The sequence below is a fragment of the Betta splendens genome, chromosome 9 (assembly GCF_900634795.4).
Source record: "Betta splendens chromosome 9, fBetSpl5.4, whole genome shotgun sequence".
Lineage (NCBI taxonomy): Eukaryota > Metazoa > Chordata > Actinopteri > Anabantiformes > Osphronemidae > Betta > Betta splendens.
Genome location: NC_040889.2, coordinates 9,050,109 through 9,062,765, shown reverse-complemented (window position 1 = coordinate 9,062,765; position 12,657 = coordinate 9,050,109). Strand labels below are relative to the sequence as shown.

General features: G+C 43.0%; 1 protein-coding gene across 9 annotated transcripts in view; it reads right to left on the bottom strand.

Annotated features, from left to right (window-relative positions):
• Nucleotides 1-7,863, bottom strand: part of col7a1l (collagen type VII alpha 1-like) — a 46,483-nt gene extending 38,620 nt beyond the window's left edge. For 5 of the 9 annotated variants that reach the window (XM_029162735.3, XM_055511217.1, XM_041072342.2 and 2 more), the window contains exon 1: nucleotides 3,812-4,114. The gene's annotated coding sequence lies outside the window, so the exon portion shown is untranslated. Of the gene's footprint in view, nucleotides 1-3,811; nucleotides 4,123-7,761 lie in introns of those variants that run through there. The other 4 variants (XR_008695521.1, XR_008695522.1, XM_041072341.2 and 1 more) reach the window with 3 other exon arrangements.
• Between the last annotated feature and the right edge of the window lie 4,794 nt (nucleotides 7,864-12,657).

Genomic DNA, 12,657 nt, shown 5'->3' with positions numbered 1-12,657 from the left:
TCTGATTTCTATGCAACTTTTGCAAGTTGCTTAGTTTTTCCTCTGAGTTAAAGTCCTTCAGACTATTCAACGACACATTCCACATGCATCCGTTCTGTCCTGTTGTTTTTCTTCATTTAGTTTGAGGGTATTCAACTGTATCCCACCCACTCTCTTTACGACCTGGCCCGATTCAGACCAATGTTAATTTCAGGCCAAGATTAGCATAGCGTTATACGAGCCCCCATCACTGTGTGAGTACAGTTGCTAGCAGGTGTGCTCCCTGTAAACACTTTTATATCACATTCCGATGACAGCCATGAAATAAAAGCATCAAACGAGCTTTAAAACTGTCCCGTATTAACCCAGACAATAAAAGCAGTTATTGGGTCCAGGCAAAGATGAACATGAAAAGTTATTACCCCAATATTCTGACATGGGGAGCCAGGTTGAGCTAGTTGCATTCAGGCTTTTGTTGACCGAGTTCATACTTTTCAACATTGACAATTCTGTCATCTCTTCATCTGCAGCCATGAAACTATCACTATGATGGTTACAGACCTCCCTTCAGTCACGCTGCTTGTGGTCTATGGTCTTTTAAGTCCTTAAAAACTGTTTGTGCAACACCTTTGACTGTTTTTCTTCAGTTTCATGCTGATTTATCCCTTTTAACAATGAATGCAATCACCACAGATAAATCCCAGGGTTAAAGCCAATCTTTTGCTGTTTGAGCAGCCAACACAGAGGACGCACCTGTCAGTCACATGCTGCGATGCGTTTGGGGGCTGTATAGTTGTGAATTCACAAGGTGCCATACTTGTCATGCACCTGTTGTAGAGTAACTCACTGAGGGCCAGCAATGCCCTGCGAAAGCGATTATCTACAAAGCCGAGGCTGAGGCAGCGTGGATAATCACTTCTAATATGTCTGTGCATATTACCTTGCACTTGCTTAAAAAAATTTTGGACCAAGGCAAACCTGCAATAACAGGCACCAACTGTGCCTAATTACCGTTTCCACCTGCTCTCTGTTATAGTTTGTGTGTGTGCGTGTGTGTGTGTGAGTCACATTTAGGCAGGACACCATAAATGATTATAGAAGCATGATGTATGATGCATGAATGACATTGTTATCTTAACATGCCTACACTTAAAAAGACCCAGTCTCACTTTTCTTATCTGTAAAATATAAAATGTAAGTTTGTGCTAAGAAATGTTTGCACCACTTTATCAAATTTAATTAAAGTTTCACATTCACCAGTAGAGACCAACACAGACATCATGCATCAAGCATTAATAATTTGATCTGTGGGTGGTTTGTGGAGATGGTGCCAGTGTTTCTGAGAAATGACAGAAGGTGCATTTACACATGAGTAACTGTCCACGAGAGTAAACTGAGGTACAGTAACTCTTTGGGGCACAAAGAAAACCCTCCTTTCTTCTTCCTCAACAGAGAGAGGACACTTCAGGGTAGCATTAAAAAGAGGAGGCTGCAGCTTGTGACTTAATGTTGTACACCACACTGAGTTGAGGCGGCCCAGTCCCATTCAGACAGCTAGCACTTTACTGGCACATTATCTCCCACTGAGACCCACTGAAAGGTGATATTTAAAACCAAGCATGTAAGTATACCACCACAGCGTGATTGTAACTTATTGCATGATCTGTGCTGCAATTCTGCTGCTCGGTGTTCCACTTTGCATTCAACTGAAGGATGGCGCAGCCATAATGAGCTGTGTTAAAGCCTTCTCTTAAATGTGTACCGAGCAGCACATAAATGTATCAACAGAAAGAGCTACAACATTCACTTAAGTGAGCATAATCAATGCCTAAGTAGAATAAATCCCAACCTTAAATCACCACACGACGCAGCGGCGGGGGGGTCGTGCAGCTGTAATGGATGATCCCATTTGGAATGAATGTACTTCCATCAGAGAGCGACACATTGAGCACATTAACCGTGATCTAAGGAAATGGTTTGTGCTGTTACATCTGACATTAGCCTGCAAACCCCAAAGGCTCCACAAAACTATGTGCTGCATGTGTGCGTACTGAACAATAACCTACTACCGTCAGTCTGTTTTACATGAGATAAAACATAAAACAGAACAGATTTCCTTCACATTCCATCCATCATGTCATCCACCAATACATCACCAGTGTTCCCATGGGAACATATTTCTACACTGTAACTGTAAATTAGTGCCATGATGAATAAATAAATCAGTTTCGCAGGAAGCACATTGCATTCCACCAAATCCTTTATTGTGCTGTGTCCACCTGGTCTGACTCAGCCCAAATGGTTGAAGCCATAGTTTACAGTCGCCACAGATGGGAGACCGATCTGGCAGGGCTTGAACTCTAATGTAACTCAGGCCCAAATCTACACACTCTGCCTCACATACCGATGCAGATCTAAGATCTGCCCCTGCATGTATCTTCCTTTTACTTTCAAATAGGTTTGCACGGGCTGTTCAGAGACGCAGCGGGAAAGCAGAGTTGGAGACTTTTACAGTGGCTTTGATGAGACGAAACAGCATGTTTCATGCCAAGGTTTGCTGATTAACAAAGACTGAAAAGCAGATATTTTCCTATACATGTTTATAATGGAATTTGGAATGCATTATTGTATTGTATTGTATAACAGCTAAAGTTACAGTATTTTTGCAATGTACGGTAAGGGAATGAGTCTACTACTAGTCTTAGATACAACTGTTATAACATGCTTGCAATGGCACTACATCAGAGAAAACATGTAGACAAGAGGGCCCCCATCAGCCACACCATGCTGGGATCACAAGCACCAGTAAGAGCTCTGACATTTCCAGTGCCCCGTCTAGGGCATGTGCCTGTGCTCACCCAGCCTGGCTGAGGGAAACATGGGATGCATTGTGTCTGAAGCCTTTAGTTTATCACTGCCCTGAGAGGATTAAACAATACAAAATGAAGTTTATTCTCTCTGGCCTTTAAACGCCCCGTATCTACAGTAGCCCCCTGTATCTGTTACTCACACACACTCGCTTGCCCTACAAGCCTAGCTGCATGTCAGCTCTTTCTACATAATGGTATTTTCCACCTCACCACTTCACAGGATGGATTATCCCTATAGGTGGGGAAGTGAATACAGGGAAAAGGCGCGCACACACAGAGCTAAGAACTAGAACGTACCGAAGCAGATGTCTTCAGTATCAGATCTGCAGCTACACAAGAAAACAAGTGCACACTCATACACAGCTCATTAGGCTGCAGCAAATGATCCTAATATCACTTTTGCAGTCAAACAACTCTGACAAGTCTGTGCTTGAAAGGGAAACATCCACAATTCATTCAACAGAGCTCCATCTCCTGATAACACTGTTATTATTATTCACAAACACGCCAAAGCGGACATGACTCTCAAAGGCATGGAATCTGGTTTATTGGTCAAATTAACACGTCACTTAAACTCCTGCACAGAAGCAGAGTTGTAAAGGGAAACATACAAGGTGCAAGTATTTGAGCTGCATGGTTAGGGTGCATCTACTGTTTAAATAGTATACTATAAAATGGCAAATTTGGAGAAATGACTGTACCTTTGCACAGCAAGGCAATACAAAGACATCTAACTGCAAGCTACGGCTTAAATTTAACACAAGTAGTGCTGTTTAAGGAGAATTTGCACTGGAAAGACGCAGTCTAAAAGGCTTTGGCCTTACTCCAGACACTTAGGCTATAATAAGGGTATCTGGGCAGTTAGGAATTCAAAACGACTCTATAAAGTACCATATTAAAGTGCAGTTAAAGTAATGGGTTTTGACTATGGCCCTAAAATTGGCCCATACAATCTCACTCACCCCTGCAGACAAGTGAATCATCGTTATCTTCCCAATCCAGGTGATCGCTTGAGGGCTGAGAGGAGAAAATTATCCCTTAAAATAGACAAAAAGTTTCATCCAAGTCAGGCAAAAAGAAACTCGGGGCTATTATTTCCCTGCAAAGGTTGTTATCAGAGATAATCGACTGGACGGCGCAGGAGAATCGATGTGTGTATCTAGTTGTCTACGTCTGAGGGAAAGTAGGTGTGAGGAAGTAGGTGTGTTTGTGTGTAAGAGTGGATGAATGATACAGACTTTGTTTCCTGGGCTTTGAGGGGTGGAGGTGAAGCTGCTGCAACCTGTTGGCTCAGAGTGAGCGGGAGAGAGAGAGAGAGAGAGAGGGCGAGGGCGAAAGAGAGAGAGGTCTGAGGCACATGAGTAACAGGATGGTGGAGTGAAATGATGTCAGTACATGCAGTTTAAAACTGCCTGGTTGGATGGATATCAGATGCTCAAAGCACCAAACACGCTCTGGTGCTGCATGATTTTTTAAATTTTAAAATCAACCCAACCAGTCTGGACTGTGGCACAAACAACTTCTGTGAGCAGAGAGGAAGCAGAAGGATTAATCTGTCATGTTTTACTAGACCATTTTGGATGAGTTGTGTGTGTGTGAGAGTGTGTGAGCCTCTATGTTGCCGGGCACTAGGTCAACTTTTAATGGTGGATCCCAGGAATGTGGGGACTAGTTTAATGGGGTTTAGCCAGCTGTCAGTCATGACATGCTATAACTCAACGCACCCACCTAAGGCGAGAGAGCAGCAACATTTAGCTGAGGTGCAGATTTGGATGATGGGGTCACATTGGAAGAGGTGCAACAATATGCAATTACACTGTGGTAAATACATTTGAACCTATTTATTAGTGTCATACAGAGAGATACAGAGTTATGGTGGAAGCTGCTGTAAAGTCATGGCTAACTCTACCCATGAAAGCATCTCCCAAACAGACCCTAAAGGAATTGGTGCAGGTCAAATTGTAAAACTGATGACTACTTGTGCCTGAGTGTGAGCATAGCCAGGAAAGATCACCCAGCTCCAGTAATCATGAGAACTGAAAATTCTTTACTCCAATCCATGTGTGTGCGCTGCAGAACAGAAAGGTGCCTTATCAGGGTCTGGCCTTGAGCTGTGAGGCCAAAGCCTGCTGCCCTGCTGCTGACCTCTACACGCGTTAAGGAAGTTCAGGAGGGCAAATCAATCAGGACCAATCGCACAGCAGTCAAAGGTAAGAGCGCCTCTGTGTGTGGATGTCAGTATTTTCACTCGAAGCTGTAGGAGAAACATCTACAATATGGATTTGAGCAAACATAACCTGAAAAGATCTGAATCCCACCCAGACCTTACACTTTAAACATTCGCTCACTTTACAACCTTTAGAGCTTCCTAAGCTGCGTTAGATCATGAGACGTGCCGTCAGCACCAGGTGGGATTAGAAATAAAAGGTGTTGTGAACCTGTTGAGGAAATTCATATGGGAAATATTTACCAGCCTCGTCTCAGCTAATTGCACTCCTTCTCTGAGCCCCCCCCCCACCCCTCAGTCACAAGCGGTGCTGGCTCAAGAATAAGCTATGATTAAAGTTAAGCTGCAGGCTAACTCCAGAAAACAATCATGTGCATCGGGAATGAAGCAAAGCTATAAAAGGAAGAGGAGCGAGAAATAAAACGGCAGGTGAAACTAGTGGAGAATTACTGAAGCCAGTGGGACTTTAGAAGGAAGAGTTATTACGTGTGAGACAGGAGTGACGCGTAAAACAGACGCACGTGGTGTATTTGTGTTTGCAGACAGGCCAATATAACTATCAATCAATCATACTGGTTACACAGCAGTTAAGCGTAAGTGGGAGTTAACAAAAAAACAAACAAACCAAAGAAAAAAAACCTACTAGAGCATCTTAGAGTTCCTATTTCCACATCACTTTCATAAGCACTGTATTAGCGCCGATGATGTACAAAATGGTTGTATGAGTGGATATAATTACCTATTAATATTCTGTTTGGAGGAGTCATTGGCCATTCATGCCTCGTGGCAGCTTTTCAACGAGCTCCACTCCTCATTCGATGAAATACAGATTTTATTCATTTCTGAAATCTTCATTTCTCCAGTGTTTTTTCTTTTGCTCCATTGGCTCCATCACAGATAATACCAGAATCAAGCACTGCCTTAGCTGCCGCTTGTAAAGCTCTTCATTAATTGTACGATTTCTCACATGACACTTTAATTATATAAAGTTGAGGCTTTGGGTTGACATTCAGAACTGATCATTTCTTTATACACTGTTCTGTATAATTGCGGAGAGTATTAGTGTAATATCATTAAATTGAGCTCAAATTGGAGATGGTGGAGTGCGTTTTTCCCCTGAAATGTATTAAACCCTCAAAGCTAAACTTTGACCACCTACACTTTTTCACAAATTACAATTTTACAAATTAAATTTTCAGAATCACCCCATCACCTGCTGCTGTGTGAAATCAGCCTCACAGGCGTTTTTGTTGCACGCTGGTATTCCATTTGCTTTTCTGCCTCCTTTTGTGTGCCGCTAATGTAACTATTGATAGACTGACAGCGTGAGATGCGTGTCTGGCGGATGGATGCTCGTGTCATTTTTTTCTTGTTTAATGCCGTCAGTGCTGGCACCTTAGCTGGAAGACGGGCATTCTCTCTTTGACTGGAGACTAATGCAATTCTGACTCACATGCAGCGCATAAACCATTCAAGCTGGGCCCACTGTGTTTTGGCAGTACAACCATACAAATAAACACGTGCACGCCTGCACACACACAGATCAGAGATCCACTCTGACAGCATAAGCTACAATGTGAACAAGACACTTCGTGTACTTGCTGAGGCAATTTCTGTCATGATAAATTCATCTCACAACAATCGTGCGACATTCCAGCCCTGACTAAGATACGCGCTGTCATGGCAACAGAAGGAATCAGCAGTTGCGACATGAAGGCTGGTTTGCCGGGACGAGCTGCACTAGAGCAGAGAGCTGAGATGCAGCAGAATCTCCGGGCTGAAAGAATTAGTCATGAGTGTGTGTCCAATTACCGCTCTGAAGTCGACAAAGGACGTCAAAATAATGACTAAGACCAGTTCTCCTCACTGTGCTTAAGAAGATGTGGCGTCTTGGTAAGTCCAGGATAAAACACAAACACAAACCCAGGTATACGCAAGTAGAAATGTGAGTCAATAAATTGACAGAGACAAGCAAAAAGAAAACAACAGCTCACCTTGAAAGGTGGAATAGCGGAGATTAAAATCAATGTGAACCTATAGAAGTAAGACTGCATTGAGTTTCATGAACATATAGAGAAGTATGAAGAAAAAGGCAGCAATTATTATGATTATAAGCTGCATATAATTAAAATCCATTCAGCCAGTTTAAATGTTGTGACTGTAGATTGTGTTGGTATATTTGTTTACAAACTGTGCAATTAATATGTTGAAGCTCATGCAGAGCTATTAATACCTGAGGCTGATTATAGATAACAGTCGTCTAGGAGTTTCCTATTCCTTATGTGATGCACCTGGAGAAGTGGTTTAAATGCATGTGGTCTTTCTGAGAACCCTAAGGGTCAAAGGGCGACGGCTTTTCCTTACTGAAGAAAGAACATGCAAAGCAATGACTATGTTTTTAAGTGTTTGTCAGGCTTACGGCTCAGAGAGGAATCCTCCAGAGTTAGATGACATGATGTAATAACTTGCTTCCTAACACCCCTGTGTCAGTATAACTCCAACACTCGCAGGATTTGACTGAACTTGTTTAAACAGCATCTACAGAGAATTTTTACCATGCATATATGATGACGCCTTGCTCAAGGGGGGAAACAAAAAACCTTCAGTAGTTCAAAAATGAGAGATTAACTGTGTGCGTGCGTGCGTGCGTGCGTGCGTGCGTGCGTGCGTGCGTGCGTGCTGTACCTCCATCCATCTGTGTTTGATTATTTTATGATACATCAGTCGTGGCGTCTGTCTCGCTGCCTGCATGCGGCACATCCTGCAGACTTCTCACCTGATGTTCGGCTGTAAAGCACCGACAAACAGAAGGTACTGTAAGTATCTCAATGGTAAATGCCAGTGTTTCTGTAATAATACAGTGTGATTTCACTCATGATTGGCTAAAGGACATCAAATGTATGGTCTTGTGAGAACTTTAAGCATTTCTTGAATACTAAATATACTGATTTTGCAAAATGTAAATAAATGTTACAATATAAACATGAAATATTTTATATAATATTTTATACATCCATTAGTTTATCAAACATACAATGCAGAGGCTAACTTGTCATTTTCATCCTTTCTAAAAAAACACAGTAAGTATTGAAACCAAAGAGAGTTTGGGTATAAAGGTTATCATGTTAAAGTAGTTTACTCTTTACATTCACACTCTTTACAAGAATTATGATTTCATACTTTTCTGCACTTCTCTGATAACCCTAATCCAGCTTGAGTGTGCAGAGAATGGAATTTGAATGAGCTCACAGAGCAGGGCTGTGAAGGATGGTACACAGTTTATTAAGCATATGAATAAACACTTTGAATATTAAAACCACCATATTTTATTTCGTAGGATTTATTGTAGGAACAATCATGAACTTCACTTTAGTCTGTAAATGTAATTTCTTGACGAAACGAGGCGTTGATGACCTCTGCCATCATTGTGTCTGAGCTTCTGAATATTGCATGGGTGAGAGTTCACCATGCATTCAACCTGACTACCATTAATCAGCTGCTGTCTGAGGAGCGTATGCTGAATCCTGTAGACATGCTGTAAAAATGCATCCCATCCGTCAGACAGTGAAGTCAGTGGAATGTGTCCTCTTATGCTGTACAATAACACACATTGACCAAGGCTGTGAGATGGCACACACACACACACACACACACACACACACACACACACACACACACACACACACACACACACACACACACACACACACACACACACACAGCTACAAGCAGAGACAAGTCTGAGAGCGCTTCAGTGGAGCTCTGCGGCACTACTCAGTGGAACGGAAAATGACCAGCGGGACGAACTGCTGCTTTATAGCATTATACACAAATAAGTGTTTGCATGAAAACGTAGTTCCCTGCCTATAAAAATGAAAGCTGACAAAAATGTGGAGAGGAAAAAGTTGTTCAAGGATGTGGGAAAAGACGTATAGTTCCTAGCATGATCTGTGCCTCACTGGGTTTTCATTAAGTCCAGCTACTGCTGCTTTTATGGCCCACCACAACAGAATGAAGGCAGACACAAACCTACCTCACTGAACTTCCACACCCTGACTAGCTAGTAACTCAAAGTCATTATGACTTGAACACATGGTGGGTGGAGGATTTCAAAGCGGGACACCTAGGGGTTTTCACATAACCTTTGTCCTCATCGTACACCTCTGCCCCTGCTTCCTCCGCTGTAATCCTGGCTGTCTAGTCGCCCCCATCACCTGCCTTCTTAAATGTCCCTCTTAGGCCTGATTTAATATGCATAGCACAGTCGGGGGTATGAGGACAGCAAATTGTTGAAAACCTGATCAGGATACCACAAAGAGCACGTTTACTGTGGATCACAAGACACAGTGGGAAATGAAATGTGGGTGTACAAAGCAGCGCTTTTGGGGAAATGAGACGCTGGGAAAAAGAGCAAGAAAAGCAGAGTGAGTAGTGATGTGAATACCATGTTCCCTAGTACCATTTAATACTAGGAACTGAAACTGAAAGGTGGGAGTAAGAAGAAAAAGAAAAAGAAAGGAGCATGTATGCTTTCTGCTGAGGAAAATCACATCTGCAGAGAGAAACACATGGAGGAAGAGGGAGAAGGGGGGAGACAGACATGATGACAGAAGGGGAGAAAAAGGAGAGCAGAGGTGTGTTGTGGGGATGGAGGAGAGGAGATTAAAGGTTGAAAACTGCCGTCATCACCCTCTGGAGGGTTGTCAAAGGCAAAGGTTAAACGCATGGTGAAAGGTCAAAACCCTTAAAGACTAAAGAAGCACCGAGTCAGAGTACATGCTCCCGCTTTCCTCTCATACGCACACATGATGGAGGATCTCACTCGGCTGTCACGCAGACACATAAACACAATCGCACTATCTGCTTCTGCGCCCCGGCCCCCCTCAGGCAGCTCAGCATTCCCTGGCTCTCAGGTGAGGTCAGCTGACCCTGGAGGGGGCGTGGCTTTGCTCTAGTAGATCTGTCTGGACACGTTCCGCTCCACCTACGGAGACCTTCCCTTGCCTGACCCACATCCTGAGGGGAAGTGCCAAAACAGAGCCAGATGCACATGTTGTACGGTCAACGTGTGTGTTCACCTGTCCAGTTGAATCTATCGACTTCGGGTTCCAGCAAATCCTGTTATGCAAATTTGATAAACAAAAGCAACTTAGTTTGTTTCTTATGTAAGAATCAGCCTGAGACGTTCTCATTTTTTCTACTGTATGTAATCAGCTACTGTAATTAAGATATATCAGGGTTCTGCAGTCTGTGCTGAAGCAGAAGGCACCACCCACTGGAGGCAGGTCTAACAGTTAGAGCATCCCTACCCCTGCCCTGGGCAGCAGACGCAGGGCTCAGGCTCGGTTTAGAGGCTTGAGGCCTGTTTGTGTCTACTGCAGGTAAAGCGTTCCCGTTTTAATAAAGCCTGATCTAAATAAAAGTGAACTTCTTTTTCAAGTGAAGTTTCATACTGATTTGTACTTTAACAGGAGTCTGTTTCTTCAGAACTGAGGAGGCAGCCGACCCTACTCAACTTTAACTTGTATTTTTACTAGTCTGCCTGCAGAGGGCCTCTGGTAATAACTTGACCTCACTTTACTTTTACATTAAATTTGATTTTACCTTTTCAATACAACAATGAATACAGACCTTTTAGATGTTCCTGTTTGTTACCCGAGGATTTCTAATCTAATCTCACACAGATGAGAAATCATTCTCACCCCTGTCTCTTGGTCAGCGGCACCAATTAGGAGGAAATGTCCTGAGTTCAATCTGCTGACACCTGTAACACTCACTATACTAATAAAGATCAAATGTTGACCAAAGTCTTTCTGCGTCTTTGTTTTGTAAAATAGAGATCCAACATTTGGGAAGCCACACTCCCTCCTCTGTCTATCAAATACTGACGAATGGTGAATTTCTCTGTACGCACTTTGTATTGATTATTGCAATTACACACTATTACGGTTCTATTATCCGCACTGACTGCCTTTAATTACGCCAGAGAGCAACACGAAGAGTGTTGAGGGGGATCGAGGGGGACTGCCAACGTGAGAGACACTACACAGATAGATAGATGAAGCGAGACACTGCACCGAACTAATTAAAACAGAAACTTTTTGTTTCAGCAAGTTGACAGGGAATGAATCTGGCAGGGAATTAATCTGTCCGCAGGGAACACGCTGAAGAGTGAACGCACACACACACAAACGCGGGGATGTGCAGTGCGGTGTGCCGTTGCCATAGTTACCGAGTGCGGTGTCACATCATGCGGCAGAGGTGCACGCTTTGTGTTTGTCTTATTTAAGTTTTCATTATAGTACCACCGTGACCTATTCCAACATCCTCCAGACAAGCATGCAGAGGTAAATCCGGTGCGTTCTGCTAAAATGGCTCAGTCTTTGCCATTGGTAACAGTCTGTAGCCTGTACCCTTGAGGTGAAGAATCATTAATGCTAATGAGTGACTTAAAGAAAATATTTGGCAAGCTAGATAAGCACTCAAGGCCCAAAGAAAGTTCTTGTTTATAATTAGAGACGCGCTGCAGCGCACACACCTAGCTGAAGTCTACCGTGCGCTTGTGCAGGATCAAGACAGATGTTATGAGCATCAGAGAGGTTCAAAGATGGAGCGTATCATTTCATCTCTGCAGGAAAGTGCGGGCTGTTTCAGCTTGAAATGAGCGGGCGTGCTGCTCAAACAGAGCAATCCACATGTACAAAGGCTGGTTAACAGGTTAACAGCTGGGCCTGGACCATATTGTATTTTCACACAGACTGTTTTGCAAGTTCATTCTCTGCCTCTCGGCTTTTCACAAGATGGGTTTAAAAGGAGAACCCGCACTGAGGGAAACTAGCCGCGGTGGCCTGGCACCTAATTAAGTCACTGTCACTATAAAGCAGGAGCGTCACCGAGGGCTGTTTGAAGCGCCGTGGGAATCGTGATGGCCGCGTGTTCCAGGTCAGAATGATTTCTGCCTCGAAAAGGTCTAAGTGTCTGTTTGACTTCCACAAACAGTGCTGCACCTATGAGCAAGGCATAGTTTAACCCATCTATTTACAAGTCAGGCTGGGTTGAACAAAATTCACACAACACAGGTCTCAACAGCAGGTTCAGACGGAGCTTTATCCCATGTTAGCATAGCGAATGGAGAGTGGAAAAAGCTCTGGCAACGCGAGGGCTTCATTATTTGAAATTGAGTGGAAGTGAACCTGACTGAATACAGTACGTTATCTGTCTAAACACCATCTCCTCCCGTGTCAACTAAAAAAATTACTTCCATCCTCAACAGATTAAAATCACAATTACACATTCTAGGTTTGCTAGTTGTTTGCATTTTACAAAAACTAACCTCAGACCTGGACACTTATGACTGATCAGTGATTTATGAGTGTAATATACACATATAAAACAACTTATTTATAACTTTACTGTATGTATTCTCACAGTAACTGAATTACACAAGTGCACAATAGTTCCAGACCACAGTGAAGTATTAGAGTCAAACATATATTGACTCAGTCACTCAAACAGACATAGACTTGTTTGACATTTCCATTATTTCACACCATCTGTTATATGTTGCAACATTCATCCCGG